Source organism: Bubalus kerabau, chromosome 4 (assembly GCF_029407905.1).
Source record: "Bubalus kerabau isolate K-KA32 ecotype Philippines breed swamp buffalo chromosome 4, PCC_UOA_SB_1v2, whole genome shotgun sequence".
Classification (NCBI taxonomy): Eukaryota; Metazoa; Chordata; class Mammalia; order Artiodactyla; family Bovidae; genus Bubalus; species Bubalus kerabau.
The window spans coordinates 49,399,995-49,422,597 of NC_073627.1; the positions used below are offsets into that span (position 1 = coordinate 49,399,995).

Here is a 22,603-nt window from a genome sequence, read left to right on the forward strand (position 1 = left end):
AACCACAAAATACAAAGGATTAAAAATAACCTTGTGCATGTGTTGAGGCAAATTATGGGCAACAAGACACAAAAAGACCAAAGACACAACACGGCCACTTCTGAAGAGCTGGGGGCAAAAGCAGGGCACTGAGCCTGCCCTCTGCACACAATGCCACCCAACGGGCGGGCAACCACCCAGGCCACCCCTCCAGCCAGCCCCAGGAGCCACCCTTCCCTGCCCGCACCCATTGAAGGAAGAGCTCTACATGCCCCTCAGCAAGCAGGCAAGGTAACCTGCTGCTTGTTCTCGCTGCCCCCTGCTGCAGCAGGGGCCCTAATAAACCCTTGCTTGGATTTCTTGTCTGGTCTCTGATCAACTTCTATTAAGGAGACCAAGAACCCTGCTCAGTAACACTACTATGGGCCAGAAAGTCAAGAGCAAAAAGACTTTTCAAAAAAAAAAAAACAAAAACAAAAACCAACAGCATGAACCAGGACATGAAAGAAACTACAAAATGCTCGGCTGGGTCAAAGGTAAGGGTAGGGATGGACTAGAGTACAGCAAGTAAACACGCAGCCACTCAAAACCTTGTATTCCAGGACTTCCCTGGTGGCCCAGTGGTTAAGAAACTTGCCTGCCAATGCAAGGGATGCAGGTTCAGTCCCTGGTCAGGGACGATCCCACCTGCCTCAGAGCAACTGGGCCCATGTGCCACAGCTACTGCGCTTGCGCTCTTGAGCCCGCAAGCCCTAACTACGGAAGCCTGCGTGCCTAGAGCCCCTGCTCCGCAACAAGAGAAGCCACCGCAACGAGAAGCCCGCGCTTACCGCAACTAGAGAGTAGCCCCCGATCTCTGCAACTAGAGAAAGTCCACGTGCAGTCCACGTGCAGCAGTAAAGACCCACAGCAGCCAAAAAAAAAAAAAAAAAAAAAAAACAAAAAAACAACCACCCACAAAACTTTGTATTCCTTGGTAAGGAGGCTGGCATTTATCCTATGGGTAGCGGGACACCATTAAAGGTTGAGGCCACACCGGGCTTTGTGATCTTACCTGTACTTTAGAGTGGCCACTGCAGCAGTAAGCAGTGTGGAGGACCAATCTGTGAGGGGCGGGTGGGAAGCAAGATATGAGGATACGGGCAGAAGAGAAAGGGACAGAGATCTGCGACAGACTTAGCAGGATGTGGCCATGAACCGAAGAGCTGGGGGCGGGGAGAGAGACCGGCTCTGAGTGACACAGCAGGAGCAAGAGTAGAATCCCTGATTGAGCTACAGCCCTCAGGAGGAGCACGTCTGCGGGAGGAGGGGCAGGTTAAGACTCTGAGTTGAGTTTTAGTACCTGTGGGGGCCTGCGGATGTACCGCGTCTGCTGAAAATACAGGCCTGGGGATCCTCGCGTACTGCAAAGTACCAAAAGCCAGAGAGGGGCAGGAAGATGGTTAGACCGTCTGGGGCAGAAGAGAGGAGGGCCTGGGAGAGCTCTCAGGAACATGTGATCTAATGCGCAAGCAGTGGAGAACCAACCGGCGCAAAGGAAGGAACCATGCTCAGAGGTGGGAGAACTGGAAGACTGTGGAATTTCAAAAAGAAATGTTCGACGCTGGCCAATGACTCAGAGAGTAGAATGCACAGAGGAACATGATGGACCTAATTTTAGGAAACTGAGTGTGCTCCATGCCCCAGCCGTTTAGGAAAAGAGAAGCTGATGGATAACCATAGGTTGGGAAGCAGGTGAGAAGTGAGGAGTTGCCAGACTCTAAGGATAAATTTTTCTCTCTTGAAACTTTTGACAGTGAAGGGAAGAGAGAAGGCAGCAGGTCTCAAGATAAGAGAAAGGCAGACATATTCAGAGACCACAGAGGAAACCCCACAAAGACTCAGAGCTGACAGAGGAAGGGAAGGGAAGCTGGCAATAAATATGGGAACAAGGGCCATGAGGGAGAGAAAGGTGACCAAGACATGGGGGTGGATTCCCCAGGGGCAGGAGAAAGGTCACCTCTTTCCCCAGAGACTGGAGCAGAGGTGAAGACAGATGGGCTCAAAGCTAAGCTGACAGCACTAGCAGAGAGATGAAGAATGAAATATTTAACCACAACAAGAAGCAAAAGGGTGGGACAAATTGGAGACTGAGACTTATCTACACTATTGATACTGTGCAGAAGATAGATACTTTGGCCACCTCATGCCAAAGAGCCAACTCATTGAAAAAGACCCTGATGCTGGGAAAGAATAAGGGCAAGAGGAGAAGGGGGCAAGAGAGGATGAGATGGTTGGATGGCATCACTGACTCAATGGACATGAGTTTGAGCAAACTCAGGGAGACAGTGAAGGACAGGGAAGACTGGTGTGATGCAGTTCATGGGGTCACAAAGAGTCGCACACGACTTAGCGAACGAACAACAATAAGATAGATAACCAAGAACTTACTGTAAAGCACAGGAAACTCCTCAATGCTCAGTGGTAACAAAGAGGGCTTATATGTATACAAATAACCGATTCACTTTACTGTACAGCAGAAACTAACATTGTAAAGCAACTATATACTGCAATAAAAAGTAATTAAAAAAAAAGAAAGAGGTAAGGACTTGGCCACATCACGGGTAGACCCATTGGGAGGGAAAAGTGGAGAGGTGGCCAGCGGTGTAGTGTTTCAATTCCTGCGCTTTTACAAGGGCTTGGGAAGCGCCACAGGTGCTGGGCCCCAGGGAGACCAAAAGTGATTTCCACAAGGTCCTTGCCCCCGTGGGGACTCTGTCCCCATCAGGCATGATATGTATAGCTCAGCTCAGCTCTCTGGGTACAGTAGCTAAGAATCTTCCTTAGCTGGGAGTCAAGAGGACCTGTCTTCCTCAGCACTATTTTCATCCTCTTAACTTTGGCTCTAATCTCAACTGCCTCCTCTGAGCAGCTCTGAAAGAAAAAGCTGTCAGCCTGTCCCAGTATTTGGCTGCACTTACAAGGAACTGGTTCTGTGGGAAGATGTGAAATTTGCCCCGTGGTTACTCCACAGGCCCCATGTGTGCGTGGAGAATGTGGCCTCATTCTGGGGATGTGGACGTGTGGGCAAGGGGTCATGGGGGAAGAAACTCCAGTGCTAAAAATAACTGAGGCCTGCCCAGCCTCACAGAACAGGTTCACCAAGGTTAGCAGACAAGGCTTCGACTCTCTGTGATGTGTATTTAAATACCAAGACACATTTCTTAATGAGAGTCGTGCCAAAATGGAAAGCCATTAGCCTAAATAACAACTATGATGTTGTTGTCTACTCACTAAGTCTCATCCGACTCTGCAACCTCATGGACTGCTCTGCATGGACACCTCCCCATGGACTCTGTGACCTCGCCAGGCTCCACTGTCCCTGGGATTTCCCAGGCAAGAATACTGGAATGGGTTGCCATCTCCTCCTCCGGGGAATCTTCCTAACCCAGGAATCGAACCCACGTCTTCTACATCCCAGGTGGCGCTAGTGGTAAAGAATCCGCTTGCCAATGCAGGAGACTCTAAAAGATGCAGGTTTGATCCCTGGGTCAGGAAGACTCCCTGGAGGAGGAAATGCCAATCCACTACCAGTATTGTGGCCTGGAAAATTCCACAGACAGAAGACCCTGGTGGGCTGTCCACAGGGTACCAAAGAGTCAGACATGCCTGAGCACACACACACACTTCTGCATTGGCAGGCAGATCCTTCACCGCTGAGCCATCGGGGAAGCCCAAATAACAACTATACCCAGGGTTATTTCAGGAAGGGAAAGCCAAGGTTTATCATTTTAACACTGCCAGACAAAACACTTTTCTCTGGGGAATATGTTTCATCCTTCAGCTCTCAACAGATACACACATGTGGCATCCAATGATGTTCCTTAAGGACAGAAAGTGGAACCACCTGTGGGGTGTACAAAGAATTTTCCCCAAAAAAATAAAAGTAAAAAAGAATTCTCCCTGAGTGGATACATGTATGTGGTTGGCTGAGTCCCTTCGCTGTTCACCTGGATCTAGCACAACACTGTTAATCAGCTATGCTGCTGCTGCTGCTAAGTCGCTTCAGTCGTGTCCGACTCTGTGCGACCCATAGACGGCAGCCCACCGGCTTCCCGTCCCTGGGATTCTCCAGGCAAGAACACTGGAGTGGGTTGCCATTTCCTTCTCCAGTTAATCGGCTATACCCCTATACAAAACAAAAAGAATTCTCCCTACACTGACAACTTTGAACAATTTCCCTCTGTGAACTGCAAACCTCCTCCTGATCTGCAAAAAAAATTACCATCTAATCTTTGCCAAGGGCTTGAAAATTCCTCCCCCAACTTCCCTCACCCTCTTCAGAAAAAAAATGGACTTGGCAATTTAATTTTCAAATATAGTCTGACTGCTCTCTTACGAAGTTTGTTTGAAACCTACCAGGCTCTCCTCTTCCTATTTGCCTAAAGGGTAGGGGTAGGGGTGAATAAATAAGTGCACCATTCCCGTAGAAGAACCCTGTGGTCTGAGGCCAGAGTGGCTAGCTGGCACATGGGGTTCTGTCAGCTTGGTAGACCAAACCCTGTTGAACAGGAAAATAACAGTGCTAATAACAGGGTAAGATAAATGACCTATTCCAGGTAGGCTGAGTACAGCCACAGTTAGAGGTGAGAAGGCAGATAATGTGATTTGTCCCTGTTAAGTCCTAGAATCCTAAGTAATTTGAAAACAATCACTTCTCCACCTGCCCGCCCACCCAGCACAAATGATTTTAAGTGGGATCAGGGGTGGCCATGGACTTTCCCATGGAAGAGAGAAGGGTCAGAATGTCAACATCCTAGGAAAATCTCCAAGTTTGCAATGCAACTTCAAAACCATCTTGCTAACCCACCAAAATCCAAGGCACTACACTTGAGGTCCCCAAGGTTCTCATCCAGTTTCTTCAGAGTTTAGTTAACTGCTCTGTGAGCCAAGGTACTTCTGCAAAAACAGGCTTTACCCCGATACACAGACAGCAACATCTTGGAATTAAGATACAGTGAACCCACGGTATGTTGTCACCATTGTTTAGTCACTAAATCCTGTACAACTCTGCGACTCCACAGACGTATCCCACAAGGCTCCTCTGTCCATGGGGTTTCCCAGGCAACAGCACTGGAGTGGGTCTTCATTTCCTCCTCCAGGGGATTTTCCTGACCCAGGGATTGAACCCGTGTCTCCTGAACTGACAGGCAGATTCTCTACCGCTGAACCACCAGGAAGCCCTCTCGAACGCACTATATAAGACATTGTAAAAATCCTTTAAAAAAAACCTAATTAAAATGCCCCTGTCCTCAAAGAAGTATTTTTTATTTTTTTTAATACGTTCTTTTCTGACATGGTTTCCCTGGTTGCTAAGAATCCACCTGCGATGCAGGAGACAGGGGTTCGATCCCTGGGTCAGGAAGATCCCCCAGAGAAGGAAATGGCAACCCACTCCAGTATTCTTGCCTGGAGAATGCCATGGACAGAGGAGCCTGGCGGGCTACAGTCAACGGGGTTGCAGAGAGTCGGACACATCTAAGCAACCAACACTTTCACTTTCAGACACAGCAAATGAGAAAATGGCTAGTTGCAAGCCTTACAGAATCATCTCCGGTTTTTTGAGGGTGGTTTGCTTGCTATCACTACCATATTGCTAGAATTATCAAAAGCATCTATGCTATTAAGTGTAGAAAGGAAAGTACCCCCATGTTCTGCATCATTAATATAGAATGGGCTTTGCTTCATCTTGTGTATCATCCTTAAAAAGCAATTAATATACAACCGCAATGACTTTGAAAGAAAATGCTACAAAAAACCTATCAATATGGCTTAGCCATGCCTCTTTGAAATAACTGTAGAAGTAATTACATTTTCTAAGACGTAAAGAAGAAAGCACCATTCTCCACTGGAGGAATACGTCTCATCTCCAGGCACTGAGCTCGGGTAGGCAGCACCTGGTGTTATCTCATATGGTCCTCACAAGAGTCTGGCAACGTAGGTTAGCTACTCCCATTTTCAGGTAAGAAAACCAAGGTTCAGAGAACATAAGTAACGTGCTTACCTAAAGGTCATACCCAGAAGGTAGTAAAGCCAGAATGTGAACCTAAGTCACTTAAGACCCTAAAGCCCACACTCTGTAAATCACAAGAAAAGTGTTCTCAATTCCACCCCACCCCTGCAAAAAAAAAAAAGTCAGGGCTTCCTTGGTGGCTCAGTGGTAAAGACTCCCTCCACCTGCCAATGCAGGAGACAGAGGTTCGATCCCTGGTCTGGGAAGACGCCATGTGCCAAGGAGCAACTAAGCCCGTGCGCGACAGCTACTGAGCCTGTGCTCTAGAGCCCAGGAGGGGCAACTTCTGAGGCCCCCGAGCCCTAGAGCCTGTGCTCGCGACAAGAGAAGCCACCGCGATGAGAAGCCTGCACACCACAACTAGAGAGAAGCCCACTTTTTCCAGAGAAACCACTGCAACTAAAGAAAAGCCCGCACAGTAATGACCCAGCACAGCCATAAATAAATAAACTTAAAAACACAGTCTGTCTGCCCTGCCGCCCGTTCCCCTCTGAGCGCCTGGTTTCTAACTCTACCGGAGATTTCGCATTGGCATACGGGCACTGTCCAGGACCTCTCAGTTCAAAAAACTCTTCCCTGTCTTAAGTACAGGTTTCAACCACAGAGTGTTATCACCGAACATCCACCAGAATGGCTGAAATGGAAACGACAAGTACTAGCAAGTGTTGACAAGGATACAGAGTGACTGGAACTCTAACACTGCTGGCAGAAAAGTGAACTGGCAGCACCCCTTGGGAAACACACATATTTACACCCACGGGGCTTTGCAATTCCACTTCCAGGTATACACCCAACGGAAACGTGTTTCTTAAAAGAAGTATACAAGAATGTTTGTAGCAGTACTGTTGTAAGAGCCTCAAGCTGTAATTCCATACAGGCAAGCCTTTCGGGTCCTCAGGAACGCCAGGCTCGCTCCTGCCTCAGGGTCCCCACACTTGCTCCCCCACTGCTGCTACTCTTCTTCCCAACCTCAGTCTCTGCTCAGATGGCACCTGTTTGGAGGCGTCCTCCTCAGTCACCCACTTGCTCGGTGCCCTTTGGGTTTCCTTCGGGAGAATGATCATAATCTGTAGTTACATCTGTCTGTTTACAGTGTAAACTCCAAAGACAGGAACCTCGTATGTCTTCACATCTCTATCCACGTCACTAGCACAGGGCTTTTATAGCAGGCCCCCAAATAACTTGCAGAATGAACAAATGGAGAAATAATCCATACTTTATCAATACAGCCTGAGAGACAAGGACTAGTTATCTCTCCTTAGGGCCCAAAGCATTTTGGCAATACTTATAGTGATATAAGGTGACTACAACAAAGTCCTTTATCAAAAACAAAGGTAGCTTTTGGACTTCCCTGGTGGCTCAGCTGGTAAAGAATCCACCCACAATGCAGGAGACCTGGGTTCTATCCGTGGGTTGGGAAGATCCCCTGGAGAAGGGAACAGCTACCCACTCCAGTATTCTGGCCTGGAGAATTCCATAGACTGTAGACCCCATAGTCCATGGGGTCGCAAAGAGTCGGACACAACACAGCAACTTTCACTCTCATGGGACTTCCCTGGCAGTCCAGTGGTTAAGACGCCACACTTCCACTGCAGGGGGCACGGGTTCAATCCCTGCTCGAGGAACTAGATCCCACATGCTGCATGGTGTGGCAAAGAAACTAAAGAGCAAAAAAGAAACAGGACTTCCCTGGTGGATGCACTGGATAAGAATCCACCTGCCAGTGCAGGGGAGATGGGTTAGATCTCTGGTCCATGAAGATTCCACAGGCCTCAGAGCAACTAAGCCTGTACACCACAACTACTAAAGCCCGTGTGCCTAGAGCCTGTGCTTCTCAATAAGAGAAGCCACTGCGATGAGAAGCCCACGCACACAGCTGGAGAGTCGTCCCTGCTCTCCACAACTAGAGGAAGCCCGAGTGTAGCAATGAAGACCCAGTGTAACCAAAAAATAAGTATTTTTTCTTAAAAAAGAAACAACAACAAAAAGGTAGCTTGCCTTGGACAAGCTCCTGAAGTTTTCTGAGTCCGTTTTCTCACCTGTATGAGATGGGTAACACCTCCCCTGCTGGTAACTACAAGGATGAGAAATAACCAAGTGCCCAACCTACAGTGCGTGCTCCACAAACAGCAAATCAAAATAAATGGTCATAAACTATACGTCATTACAAGTGTAAAATGGCAACAGCCAGGCTGTTCAATGGCAATTATTGGCTGGCGATCCCAATGTCCCTCACACGCTCTGGTCACACAAAGCCCGAGTTCCCCACGGCCCAAGGGACTGGGCTGGACAGGGCCTCTGACACAGCTGATCACATCACCCACACAACGAAGACATAATCATTATCTGGAGAACTCACCTAAAGTTTAAAATCATCTCTCAGCTTGGAAGGCTGCTAATTTTTAAAAAGAAGCTAGTGTGGAAAGAAACTCGAATTCCCTCGAAAACTGTTTAATGTAAAAAAAAAAACCAGGATCTTGGAGTTGCAAGTGGAATTTTCCAGGAAACCTGCCTGCCCAGGGTCTGTCCCAGGAGGGGAAGGTGTAAAACGCTGTGACAACACAATGAGCATAAAACAGGCTGACGGGGCCCTGTAAGCAGGCAGCCTGCGGGCTTCCCCACACTACAGGCTGGTCTCCCTTGCTGGGTATGGGATGAGGAAGCATGTTCTCTGTGGTACTGGGACTATCTCTGAGATGCTTATTTCAGAATGAAGAACTCAGAACACCTAAGTCACAGAGGAGACAAGTATCCTGTGCAACTTTAGAACTCCAAGACCTGAACAGGAGCAACAACTCTGCTGAGGTGGTGTACGGGCTGGACGTAAACAGCAGACTTCAAGGCTGGAACATTTCCAAAGCTAATGGGGGTCTTCCATCCTCCAAGGCAGTCCTTTGGATGTGGGTAACGGAAAATGCATTTCCTAGATAAGATTTTCCTTTCAGGCTGAATTTTTAGAAAATAGAAGAGTAAAAGTAAAAGTATATATGGGAGAAGGCAATGGCACCCCACTCCAGTACTGTTGCCCGGAAAATCCCATGGATGGATGAGCCTGGTGGGCTGCAGTCCATGGGGTCGCACAGAGTCGGACACGACTGAAGCAACTTGGCAAAAGTATATATATGAAAAAAATGAAGTTACCAACTATGTTTACTTTGGTTTTAGGCTCAGTCAGTGTGTACACGCATGCTCACTTGTGTTCGACTCTCTGCAACCCCATGAACCACAGCCCTCCAGGCTCCTCTGTCCATGGCATTTGCCAGGCAAGAATACTAGAGTGGGTTGCCATTTCCTTCTCTGGGGGTAATCTTCTTGACCCAGGGATCGAACCTATATCTCCTGCATCTCCCGCATTGGCAGGCAGATTCTATACCACTGGACCACCTGGGAAGCCCAGACTCAGTCAGACTTGACCTTAAACCCTAGCAGTGAGGAAAGGAAGGAGCTGGAGGAAGCTGCTTCTCTGAATGTCACTGCAATGGATACACTCGCCTGAACCTCCCGGGCTGGACACAAAGTAGGTGCTCAGTATGGAAGGAGCAGACTTTACTGGGCTTTCAGTTTTGCATAATGGGTGGAAGGCAGCATTAGCCATTCACTGAATGGCAGACACCTGAATAAGGCATGGAACTAATGGGGATCGAGTGTGTGCCTCTCTCCAGACCACTTCCGGAGCCTGCACCCACACCGAGATGTCCTTTCAAGGCACCTGGGTCTGGATCCCCTCTCCTCCAATCCCCATATTACGCTTCAACACAAAAATGATCGAAGCTTCCGGTGAGGGGATTCCCTGGTGGTCCAGTGGTTAGGACTCAGCGCTTTCACTGCTGAAGGCACAAGTTCAATCCCTGGTCAGGGAACTAAGATCCTGCATGCCAGCACCACACAGCAAAAAAAAAAAAAAAAGCTTGGGTGGGAGAGAGAATCGCCTGTGCTGTTATTTGAGGCACAGGCAAGGGGAAAGCTGGGAGGAGGCATTCAGATTCGAGGGTCCTGAAGTCCCTCCTCAGATGATCCTAGAAATGTTTATTTTTTAAGGAAAAGGTAAAAACACTACAGAATACTTAACATGAGCCAAGTGAGTTGTTATATTTCCATCTAGTGTCTCATTTAATACAATAATGCAGCCAAAAACATCAGAACTGAAATGCTCATTTTGTAAATGAACACTGGGCTAGAGAGGGACCAGGGTTGCACCAATAGACGGCGACCGGATTTAAGTGTGGTCCTACAGAAAGTGGGGTGAGGGGCTGCTCTCACCATCCACATTCCCCACCAGGAGCAGCAGGGCTTCAAGGGCCTGTGCACCGGGAGAGGGAGGTGAACCACCAACTAATGGTCGGCCGGGAGAAGATTATGGACAGCCTCTCAAGGGGGCGGCAGGGAGAAGTCCATCACACCAAATCCTGGACCCCTCCAGGGACGCCCAAAGGGGAACCTACACACCAGGGCAACCTTCAACACTCGAGGGCCTTGTGAGAGGCACCGCAGACAGAAAAACCCTCCCTGGGAAGCCAGAATTTTAATTCACACGTCCAGAAAGTCATCTTCATTTCCTGCTCACTGCCACCTTCGGGCACCACTGCGTCACGCAGACATCCACTTCCTGAAGATAAAGCTCTTCCTTGACCTTTGGAATGTATTTCAGTTTCTACTCTTGCCCACCTGTGCTGTTCCCGTAGAGGACAGAGGGCTTTCTGACTTAACTGTCTCAACTACAACCAATGCTCTATCATCTTCCCTTTTAAGAAGTGCTTTCACTGGTAACCACTGAATAAATGAAAATCAGTCATTGGTGCTCTGGGGCCCAGCTACCCTGCTATGCCTTCAGTCCCCCAAACGTCAAGCTTACTGCGGCCTCAGGAACCTCCCCCCAGCTCCTCTCTCAGCCCCAGTGACCCTGCTCCCACCCTGCCTCCTCCAGCGGCACTTACTTCCTCAAGGGAACCTTCTGGGCCCCGTCTGTGCTCTCACAGAGTCTTGAACGCCTCCTGACAACTGTCACGCATTCATCTGCTCAGCCCTCGTCCAGCCACTAGCAATCCCAAAAGGACAAAACCAGGCATGGTCCCCACGCGACGCGGCGAGTGCATTCTCAGAGGGTGAGCGTTGCGGCAACGCCGCGTTGAAGCACCTGGCTGACGGTTTGTATGGTTCTTTCTAGAGTGTCCGTCTCCCGTGGTTAGGGAGCAGAAAGTGAAACAGGAAACAAAAGCGAGTCACTTTATAGCTTTATTTCCAGCCTCAGTGCCAGGCAAATGTGATCATCAGGTATTTGTTGAAGTCTGACTAATGATAACAGCATCAGGGCTCTCAAAACTGGGGGGAAGGGACAAACATTCGCTCCTGAAAACTCCACTATAATAATTCCAGGGTGGTGAGCAAATGACGGGTTTTCAACCCACAGAACCACAGCAGTCCCTTTAAGGAAAGCTCTCGTGACAACGTGCCTACCTCACACATGCAGAAGATAATTTAGGCATCTGCTAAGATTACTTGAAAAAAAGAAAAAAGAACGGATAACAGACTGACCTTCGAAAAGTAATAGAAAAATGTTACAACTGGCAGTTATTACAGCATTAAAAAACCGGAAAGGGAGAGCCTGGAAGATGGACACTTTCTTCACTTCCATCCCGCCCCTGCGTCCGAAGGCAAAGAAGGCATCAGTGCCCTCCTGGAGGCTGTGGTCTGAAACGGTGCTGCAATGGAGCTGCAAAGAATACACAGGAAGATGAAAAGAGCACATGGAGAAGATAACAGAGAAGAGAAATGAGACAGACTTTGACCAGACACAGTCCAAGCAGACCTCTGCCTGTCGCTACTGAGCGCACAGCCTGAGCCAGGTGGGACAGAAAGAGGACAAAAGGCAGGTAAGAACCAGAACAGCACAGGGTCTAAGGGGGAGAAAGGGTTACAATGACAAGAAGGGAAGAAGGAGAGGGATTTCACTTTCCACCAATAACAAATGAGTTCTTTTTCTGAAGTGGTAACTGTTTGTTGTAAACAACTGAAAAACATACATAATAACCACAAGTTATAAATGTTCCTGGAAACTCCCTGGTTCCAACTAGTGGATGACACATATCTGCAGAGGGACCTCAGCATCTGCTCTGAAGTTCAGGAGAAAGTAATTCTAACCAATGGAGCTGCGCCAAAATAGCACCCTCGGGGTCTGACCGATTAGATGGCTGCTGCTTCACCCGGCTTTCAGGAGAGACGACAGACTGAAAGGTGCGACGGAGAAACCTACGCATTTCATTTCTGCCCCTGCATTCTGCCCCGAAGGGCGAGTCAATCAGGGAAGAAAGCAGTGCAGAGTAAAGTCTTTGACAACACTGAAAACAGAATAAACGGGCCTGCGGTTTAATTACTGAGGATCCTTCTTTCCATCAAAACCAACGAGGAAGGCCACCAAGATGAAGAAGACTCTGCTTCTCCCTGTTCTCTCAGTGCAGGGGACAGATTTACCAGACAAGCTGTTCCGCACCTTCTGACTGAAGAAGTTGCTTTCACTAGATACTGGGACTGACTACCTGGTAATTCATTCAAAAACATTCACAGAGGGAGGGGCCAGTTGAGGGGGTTTGTAGCCTCCTGTGCCCTGGGGAAAGCCACAGCCTCCAGACAGGGATCCTGTCTGGGATCAAAATGATGTACTTGACGTAACCAAATGTACTGGGCGTGGAAAGAACAAAGGCTCTAGATTCCTTGCTACTTTCTTCAAACCTTCATTTCCTCAAGAACAACAGAACCTGCTTCACTGAAACGGTAACTGCAAGGACTAAAATAACAAGCATTTACACTGGACCCTAGTACATAATAGGTGCTCAATAAAATAATTTAAAGAAACTCTTTCTAAGGTTACTTGTGACAGTTTATCTGCTATATCCCCTACTTCAAAAAACAAACAAACTCTGATACCTTTAATAGGGCTTAATCTACTCTTCCAAAGATCCTCTAAGAACTAAATGACTCCAGTTCCCTCCCACCAGCTCTAAGGTGGTCAGAAGTGGTTTATCAGAAGTGCCTGCCAGCCTGCTTAGTCACCCTTCAAAACCCTACAGACTGCAGCCCATCAGGCTCCTCTGTCCATGGGATTTCCCAGGCAAGAATACCGGAGTGGGTTGCCATTTCCTACTCCAGGAGATCCTCCCGATCCAGGAATCAAACCCACGTCTCTTGCATCTCCTTGTATTGGTAGGCAGATTCCTCACCACTGAGCTACCTGGGAAGACCATCTAAAGTGCAGCCCTACACTGCTACATTCCTTTCAATTCAACCCCATTGCTAATGAATTTATCAATTTTCCCCAAAGCCCAGAGACAGCTTAGACTTTTCTCCCTTAGCTCCTCAACGCCTCTCAGTTAACCAAATTCAGAGAGGAATGGAAGATACACACTTCTGGTCCCCAGCCGGGTGCTCTGCAACTGTGTGCTGCACTCAAGTCAGATGGGACTCGGGGACAACGGCAGAACGAATTCAGACTAACTCCCTAAGACCTTTGGGTGGTTCGATGTATATAATCTCAATCTGAAAATTATGCCGACTTTCTGAAATGTTGTCTGCTCACTCCAGGATGTGAAATGCCCAGTATCTATCCCAAGAAGCAGAAATGGAGATTTCTAGTTCACCTAGGACCACAAAGAAAACCTTGTATTCACTCCATACTATCCCTTGTGAAGAAAACCTGTGCTTCCCCAGCCTTCAGGTTTCACTCTGCCTATATATCCCACAACACAGTGCAAACTGCCTCATGTTCACCACTCCTTGACAGATTCAAGAAAACAGACATCCATCCCAATACCAGAAGAGATGCTGCTTTCATGGATGTTGGGATGTGCTGCTACTTTTATCCATCTGCTCCTGGAATTATCAATACAAAGTACCAGAACAGTCTTCTTTGCAATGTGGAAAGGATACAGGTTACACAAATAATATTACCCAAAGCTTCACCTGCCCTGAACTCATGAGTTCACCAGAATGGTGCTGTTCTAAAATAACTCAAGCATTTTTTAATAATCCACAAAGACCCCAACAGAGACATAATAAAGCAGATTCCACAGTGGGAAGCAATGAGGAATGGGGAGTCAAAAAACAGGAGTTCCGAAGATTGTTTACCAGCTGAGTGACCCCCAAGCAAATTATTCCAGAAACTTGCTGAGGTGTAAAACAGTTCAGCAGTTACAATTAGATCCAGCCTCCACATTCAAGGAAATTTTGAAAGACTAAAAAGACCCTGCGGTTATTTGTAAACTACCTAACTCAGGAAACACTCAAAAGGAGATTTAGAAATCCTGGAATTCAATAAAAGGAACCTGTAAATTAAAAAGTGACTTAGAGGCTAAAATTTCCTATTGTTATCAAAAAATAAATAACCAAATACAGCGTGAATCTCACATCTATCCAAAGTAACAGATCAGCAGTCAATTCAGGGGTTTCATTTTGTAAAACACAGATGCAATATGGTGTAGGCTAGGAAGAACCACATGTGCTGGGAAGAGTGACCTGATCCCCAGGAAAAAAAGATCTGCACCTCTATTAAGGCAAGGGCAGTAAAGGTCTTGTTGCCTTAGCTCCTTTTCAAAGCAGAAAGAGAGACTCTTCAGCCAAGCTCATCTCTTGACTTACTAACCACACCAAGCTTCAAAATGTAGGCGTACAAGTCACAGTAAAGACAAGCACATCCTGTTTGCACTTGACTTCCTGTTCTGGGCCATCTGATCGCTTTACAGGGCTGCTCCCTAGCCACAAATGGGTAACCTTTCATATCTGCCAAACCACTGGTTCACTGGACAGCATTTCAGTGACAACAGAATACACAGTTCTAGGAGTCGGGTGAAAGATGCACCTAAAAAGCACCCCAAACCCATCATCAGCCTCTCAGACACTTCCTGGATTCCCCAGGCTTCTTCATACTGACATCTGACTTGAAGTAAACAATAAAAACTTAACACAAATAGTGCTGAGATAAGAAAAGTAAGCCTGGAACGAAACTTAGGATGTGAGGGCTGGGAAAAAGAACAAGAAAACTTGGAGATATTTTCATTATTAAACATTGGCTTCTTTTCAAATGTCGAAGGAGCAGCTCTCTGTCAGCCAGTCCCCAGTGAACTGATTCTCAGAAGGGAACCTCGCCAAGCGATCGCAACAGTTAACAGGACCCTTCAGGTGAACTTGGTCCCTGATGCAACCTGCTATCAACCTCAATCTACTTTTCAGCACTGCAGAAGCCTTCAGTTTCAGAGACCCGGAGCCTCCACTTCAAGCCAAATTTCCACTGTTTTCAAAGAGCCCGTGGTTCCCCCAAGCCACATTCAGCGTTGGGAATAAACGCTGGACAACGAATACCCCAGTTTTTATGGACGAGTCATTTAGCGTCTTTGCGTCTGCTTTTCCATCTGGAAAAGAGGACAATTGCACTACATTCATCTCTAATGTCTCTTCCAGCTGTGGAAAGAATGCAGGGATTCATCAATAACAGCAGAAGATTCTGTGGCTTCCTGCATTACTCCCTTGGTCAACAAGATCCTCTAACATCCCATACCCCACAGTGTGAATATACACCTTGATCTACCTCCTGAGCACCCAAGGATTTTTTTATCCCATTCCCTTGAAATAGATATCAGAAAGTTTTCCACTTGAAAGCCATATATTAACAAACCTTGAGGACTCTTCTTTACACATGGTCTTTTCATTAAGATCGGAATGTAATCACCACTTGGTTCCCATGTTGGTCATAGGATTCCTGGAGAGAATCTGGAGCCACAAAGATGGAGAAAACTGACCAACAACATGTGGTACTCCCTCCCACACAGTGACTGCTAATGGGGAAAGAATTAGGCAAATCTGGGTAAGAAAAGGGAGTGGCAAACACAAGTTCAGTGAGTCAGTGCAAAGAAAGAAAGAAGGAAAGCAAAGGAAGAAGAAAAGCAAGCAAGAGAGAAAAAAGCTACACCAGTGAGCTTTTTTCTTAAATCTGAAATTCTGCTTATCCATTTATCCAACAGATATCCACTGCCTACCATGTGCAGGGAACAGAACTAGAGGCTAGAGGAGAAACAAAGGTCAACCAGATAGACCTGCTCAACGATGTTATGGTCTAGCAGGAGAGAGAAAGGCATGTACACAAACAACTGAAATATACGGCATAAAGTGTGCTGTGCCATAAAGGAGACATAAAAGAATCCTCCACTGTGAGGCTCAGAGGAGGAAACGATTACTCCCAGGGAGAGATAAGACAAGGCTTCATAGGAAGAATGACATTTCAAGCTGAAAACACCACAGAAACAAGGGCACGCAAGTAGGAAATCAAGGACACAGTTTCAGTGAGTAACTAGATTTGATTAGAGACGTAAGTGGCCATGAAGGGAGAGATGGTAGTAATAATAATAGCCAAATGATCCAGAGAGCCGGGGCTCAACTGGACAGCTGGATTGGAGCCAAACCGAGTATTCCAAAATCAGACTCAGAATTTGAACTTAAAGCCAGTGAAGAAGGGACAGGAGCGGGGACTGGAGCTCAAGGAATCCCATAATTTAACCCGTAAAATTAAGATAATAAACTCATCACAAAATCAATGTGTGCCGATACCTGAAGTCCCTCCAAAGAGATGCAATGTCTTCCAAACCAAAAGCAAAGAAAGGAGGGTAGAAAGGCTTGGATGATGGCATTCATATATTTAAACCAAGAATACGGTCACATCAAAGTGTGGTCAACAAAGGAACCTAGAAAAAAATAGAAGGGGCCACACTGACTCAGAACCAAGCAAGGCAGAGAAATACTGCAATAAGCTAAGACACCATCCTCTCTGCAGTGGGACAAGGTCTTTCATGAAGCTTAATGGAAACAGCATATAGCAGCAGTTATGGGTATGGGTCAGATAGCATCACTGACTCAATAGACATGAATTTGAGCAAACTCCGGGAGATAGTGAAAGACAGGGAAGCTTGCCGTGCTGCAAGCTATGGAGTAGCAAAGAGTCAGACACAACTTAGTGACTGAACAACAGCAGCAGGGGTATGAGTTTTTGGAGTCAGAGGGCCTTAGTTCCAATCTCAGTTCAGCCTCTTACCAGTTTGAACAGAACCTTGGTTTCCTCTGTAAACTGAGGATAACTGTGTCTCCTTTGCAGGAGGATCACTGGGAGAGTTAAATGTCCTCCTTCAGGCCAAGCATTTGGGGTGCTCCCTAGCACACAGCACGCCATCAAGAATCTCAGCTTTTTTGTAACTGTGCTCTCTCCTACCAACTATCCTATCACATTAGTCCATGCTCATGAAAGCAAACCGGCTATTATTAAACATCAGTTTTCAGATCTCTTGATATTGAACAGCAATGTGCCAGACAAATCCAGGATCCAGTCAACAGGAAAGGAATCCACTCTAAAATAAAAATTGGCATTCCACATTTCCTCGTAGCTCAGTTGGTAAAGAATCTGCCTGTAATGCAGGAGACCCAGGTTCAATTCCTGTGTCGGAAAGATCCCCTGGAGAAGGAAATGGCAAACCACTACAGTATTCTTGCCTGGAGAATCCCATGGATAGAGGAGCCTAGCGGGCTACAGTCCATGGGGTCGTAAGAGTCGGACATGACTTAACGACTAAACCACCACCACCCCTCTGAGCTCAGTCACTCAAGTCTGAACACAACCCTGTGTCCAAAATCCTGATCATTTCCAGGTACAAAACGAAATCCATTTAGGAGAACCAGACCTAAATTGTAATGCCCAAAACCCTCAGATGGCTTCCTGAGATGCTACATGGAGCTCAGCAGGCCAGTCCTGCATGATGCCACCTCCAATCTATAATGAGCCAACCTGGACAATACGCTCCCACACCTCTCATTGCCTTCCACCTCTCACACACCCTCCAATCACACACTGTGGCGAAACACTTTATCCATCTCCCTCTCTAACCTTCTACAGGTCGCAGAGCCTATCTTATCCGATCTTATCCATCTCTGCATTCTTTTGCTCCACATCCCAAAATGCTGTGCATCAAACAGAACCACGATAAATATTTGTCATAACAATGAACTTCAAATACGACTTTTCTTTGATCCATTTTGATCTGCCATTCCCATATTCTGAGGCCCTCTTCCAATTTACTGAATTCTTATTCTACCCCTTTCGTCCCCTTCCTTTCCTCAATCTCTCCACACCTGAGCTACCAAATGTTACAGAAAAGTCAGAAGAGTTTATTTACTGGGTTTCCAACAAGTTCATACAACTGGGACCAAGCCATCCTTGGGCTTGGAAATCTTTATTCATCTCTAGTTGATGTCTCATAGCATCTCTCTGAAGAGCAAAGCCATGCAGGATTTAGGACATGGGACCTGGAATCAGACAGAACTCAAAGTCTTCCTGTGCAACCTCAGCTGAGGTGCTTAGCTTCCCTAAACTTCATCTTTCAGATCTATAAAATGTAGGACCTAAATGAGGTAATGAACCCGAAGCCTTAACAACACAGTAAGAGCTCAAAATATGGAAACCATTACTCTTTTCTCCTTTGTCTAAGAATCTTCCAACCCCTATGCCCTCTTCCACTCTTTCTTTGTCAGATAACCAGAAATCTCCTCTTCTACCTCACCAAAATAATTCAGCTGGGTCCCATCCACTGGAGAGTCAATGGTGGTACAGTGGAGAACGCTGGGGTCAGGAGTTCATCTGAAGCCTCAGATTCCTCAAACTGCAGAATAGTTATTTTAATCTGTTCCTTGTAGAATCACTGTCAGCTTTAAATGGAAAAATATGAAAAAGCAGTAAGCAGAAAAAGAGCGGGGAGAATAAGTGAAGTGATAAGGCTTTCAAGTAAAACAGATCCAGTTTCAAATTCCAGTTCTATCACTGAACTTGTGTAATCTAGGGCAAGTTAATTTCTCTAGACTTCATTTTCCTGTCTGTAAAATAGGGGAAATAACTTCACAGGGTTTTTAAGAGGTTTAAAACACTGTGTAGCCTAATTGGCATGTTCATTTCCCATCCTTCTCTCTACCTTTTCTTTTCTTTCCATCTCAATCACCAGACCAGTAGAATCCACCATTTTTGACCACTGATTAAAAAAAAAAAAAATTTAGCACATCTCCAATATATTTATATTTAACAGCAAATTAGACAAGAATTGTATGAAAAAGCTCTTAATGACCCAGATGTGTGGGTCTGGGTCATTGGTGTGGTCACTCACCTAGAGCCAGACATCTTGATATGTGAAGCCAAGTAGGCCTTAGGAAGTATTACTATATCCAAAGCTATTGGAAGTGATGAATTCCAGCTGAGCTATTTAAAATCCTAAAAGATGATGCTATAAAAATGCTGCACTCAATATGTCAACAAATTTGGAAAACAGCAATGGCCACAGGACTGGACAAGGTCAGTTTTCATGCCAATCCCAAAAAAGGGCAGTGCCAAAGAATGTTCAAACTACTGTACAAGTGTGGTCATTTCATGTGTTAGTAAGGTTATGCTCAAAAGCCTTCAAGCTAGGCTTCAGGGGTACATGAACCAAGAACTTTCAGATGTACAAGCTGAGTTTAGAAAAGGCAGAGGAACTAGAGATCAAATTGCTAACATTTGTTTGGATTGTAGAGAAAGCAAGGGAATTTCAGAAAAACATCTACTTCCACTTCATAGACTACGGTAAAGCCTTTGTGTGGATCACAACAAACTGTGGGAAATTCTTAAAGAAATGGGAATACCAGACCACCTTACCTGTCTCCTAAGAAATCTGTATGCAGGTCAAGAAGCAAGAGTTAGGAACCGGACATTGAACAACTGACTGGTTCCAAACTGGGAAAGCAGTACATCATGGTGTATATTGTCACTCTGTTTATTTACCTTATATGCAGAGTACATCATGGGAAATGCCAGGCTGGATGAATCACAGGCTTGAATTAAGATTGCCAGAAAGAATAACAACAACCTCAGATACGCAGATGACATGGCAGAAAGTGAAGAGAAACTAAACAGCTTCTTGATGAGGGTGAAAGAGGAGAGTGAAAAAGCTGGCTTGAAACTCAATTTTCAAAAAAACTAAGATCATGGCATCTGGTCCCAGCACTTCATGGCAAATAGAAGAGGAAAAAGTGGAAGCAGTGACAGACTTTATTTTCTTGGGCTCCAAAATCACCGCGGACGGTGACTGCTGCTGTGAAATTACAAGACTTGTTACTTGAAAGGAAAGCTATGACAAATGTAGCGAACGTATTAAAAAGCAAAGACATCACTTTCTGACAAAGGTATGTATAGTCAAAGCTACGGTTTCTCTAGTAGTCATGTAAACATGTGAGAGTTGGACCATAAAGAAGAATTGATGTTTTCAATTCTTTCAATTCTTTCTTTCAATTGATCGCCGAAGAACTGATGCTTTCAAATTGTGGGGCTGGAGAAGACTCTTGAGAGTCCCTTGGACTGTGAGGAGAATAAACCAGTCAATCCTAAAGGAAATCAGTACTGAATGTTCATTGGAAGGACTGATGCTGAAGCCGAAGCTCCAGTACTCTGGCCACCTGATACAAAGAGCCAATTCACTGGAAAAGAGTTGGGAAAACATCTTTCCCTGGTGTTGGAAAAGATTGAAGGCAGGAAGAGAAGTGGGTGGCAGAAGATGAGATGGTTGGATGGCATCACCGACTCAATGGACATGAGCTTTTTTTTTTTTTTTTTTTTTAATGGACATGAGCTTGAGCAAACTCCGGGAGATGGTGCAGTCCATGGGGGTCACAAAGAGTCAGACACAACTTAGCAACTGATCAACAGCACTACACAAACAGTGTTCTATCTAAAGCATAATACTAAAAAGAAATTTCAAAGGGTAAGATAAAAATATAGAAAAACTTAGCTCTAATAATTTCTTCCCATACTCCAAAGGGAGGTTATATCCGTCCGAAGAATTTGGAAATTGATCTTGGAGATCACCATACTTCTATGGAAATTGTTTTGAGACAAAGGTAAACAGAATAGACTTGGTATAGCTCCCAGCACTGTGAACGACACAGAATACATGCCCAGTAAATACTGGTCCATCACAGATGTTAGAAAGCCTGCCTCTACACACACACTTCTCTCTACACATACGCTTGCACAAAGTGAGCTCTCAGTTCAGTCTCTCTTCCTCTTCAATCCCCAGCTTCCCCCAGAACAGATGGTACTCCACTTCATTTCCACATCACACAGTTGTTCATGAACTCTGCTCCTCTCTGCTAAAAGCCCTTTCTCCAAGGTCATCAATGATTTTGTGATGACTAAATGCATGGCTTTTTCCTACATCAAACCTCAACAACCTCCCAGATACCAATGACCTAGCTTCTTCTTCCCTTTGGTTCCCACTGAAAACACAATAGTCTGGCTCTCCTTTGAAGATCCATTTTCCTCCCTGTTCTTCCCTGGCTCCTTCTTTTGTCCCCTGAATGTCCCCTGGGGCTCTGCACTAACCATTCTTGCTTTCCTTCTCTAGTGAATGCTATTGGATTTACTTTTAAAATATATCCTGCAAACATCCCGCCTGTGTCCATGGCCAGACCCTGTCTTACATGTCATTATCTTTCTCAAGAACTAGAGCAAACTCCTCCTCACTGACCCCTTCGTGTTGTTGTTGTTTGGTTTTTTATATTTATTTATTCATTTATTGTTGGCTGAGTCAAGTCTCAGTCACTACACGGGGGCTTAGCTGCCCGTCAGCGTGTGGGATGTTAGTTCCTTCGTCCCCTGCATTGGCAGGCCAATTCTTAACCACTACGCCACCAGGGAAGACCCTAGCACCCTCTTTGCCACTCTATTCTCCACACAGTAGTCAAGGCAAACTTCTCTTTTAAAATATATATTCTGGAAAAATAAATAAAATATAAAATACTGTTACTCTCCTGCTTGAAAGCCACCGTGCCCTCTTGTAAAGCCTAGACTCCCTATGTGGCCCACAGAGGCCCCAGGTGATCTGGGCCCTGCCTGCCTCTCCCACTTTACCTCATGCTGCCCACTCCCATCGGGGCTTCCCTGGTGGCTCAAACCAGAGTCTGCCTTCAGTGTGGGAGACCTGGGTTCGATCCCTGAGTCGGGAAGATTCCCTGAAGAAGGAAATGGCAGCCCACCCCAGTATTCTTGCCTGGAGAATCCCATGGACAGAGAAGCAGGCTACATGGGGCTGGCAAAGAGTCAGACACAACTGAGCAACTGACACACACACCCACCCTCTTTACCCGCCATCACTCCCGTTCACCTCTCTCTAGACCCTTGGTGGTCTCCTTTTATTTTGACTCCTTCAAAAAAAAAAAAAAAATTTCATGTGTTACTGTGGCTCCTCTCCTGCCAGGAGCATCCTCCAGAGCTCTTCACAAAGTCGGCTCCTTATTGGTCAGGCTTCAGCTCACCCTCCCGACAACGCTGTTGTCTGGCACACAGTGGAAGCTCACAAAGTATCTGGTGGACAGATTCCTCCGTCTTAGTCAGACAACTCCAAACCTAAGTATCTGGACTCAGTCTCACCCTTCAGTGTTAGCAGCAATTTCCAAATGCCTGCTCGACAGCCAGACCTCAAATCTAGCACACCAAGGACACTTAAAACCAAACCCTTCATCTTTCCC

The 22,603-nt window shown here is 46.2% G+C and overlaps 1 protein-coding gene across 6 annotated transcripts in view; it reads right to left on the minus strand.

Moving 5' to 3' along the window:
• RFFL (ring finger and FYVE like domain containing E3 ubiquitin protein ligase) overlaps positions 1 to 22,603 on the minus strand; it is a 76,191-nt gene that overhangs the window by 27,400 nt on the left and 26,188 nt on the right. The window contains exon 1 of one of the 6 annotated variants that reach the window (XM_055577279.1): positions 10,966 to 11,191. The exons of the other annotated variants lie outside the window; for them this stretch is intronic. The gene's annotated coding sequence lies outside the window, so the exon portion shown is untranslated. Of the gene's footprint in view, positions 1 to 10,965; positions 11,192 to 22,603 lie in introns of those variants that run through there. 6 annotated transcript variants of the gene reach the window in all.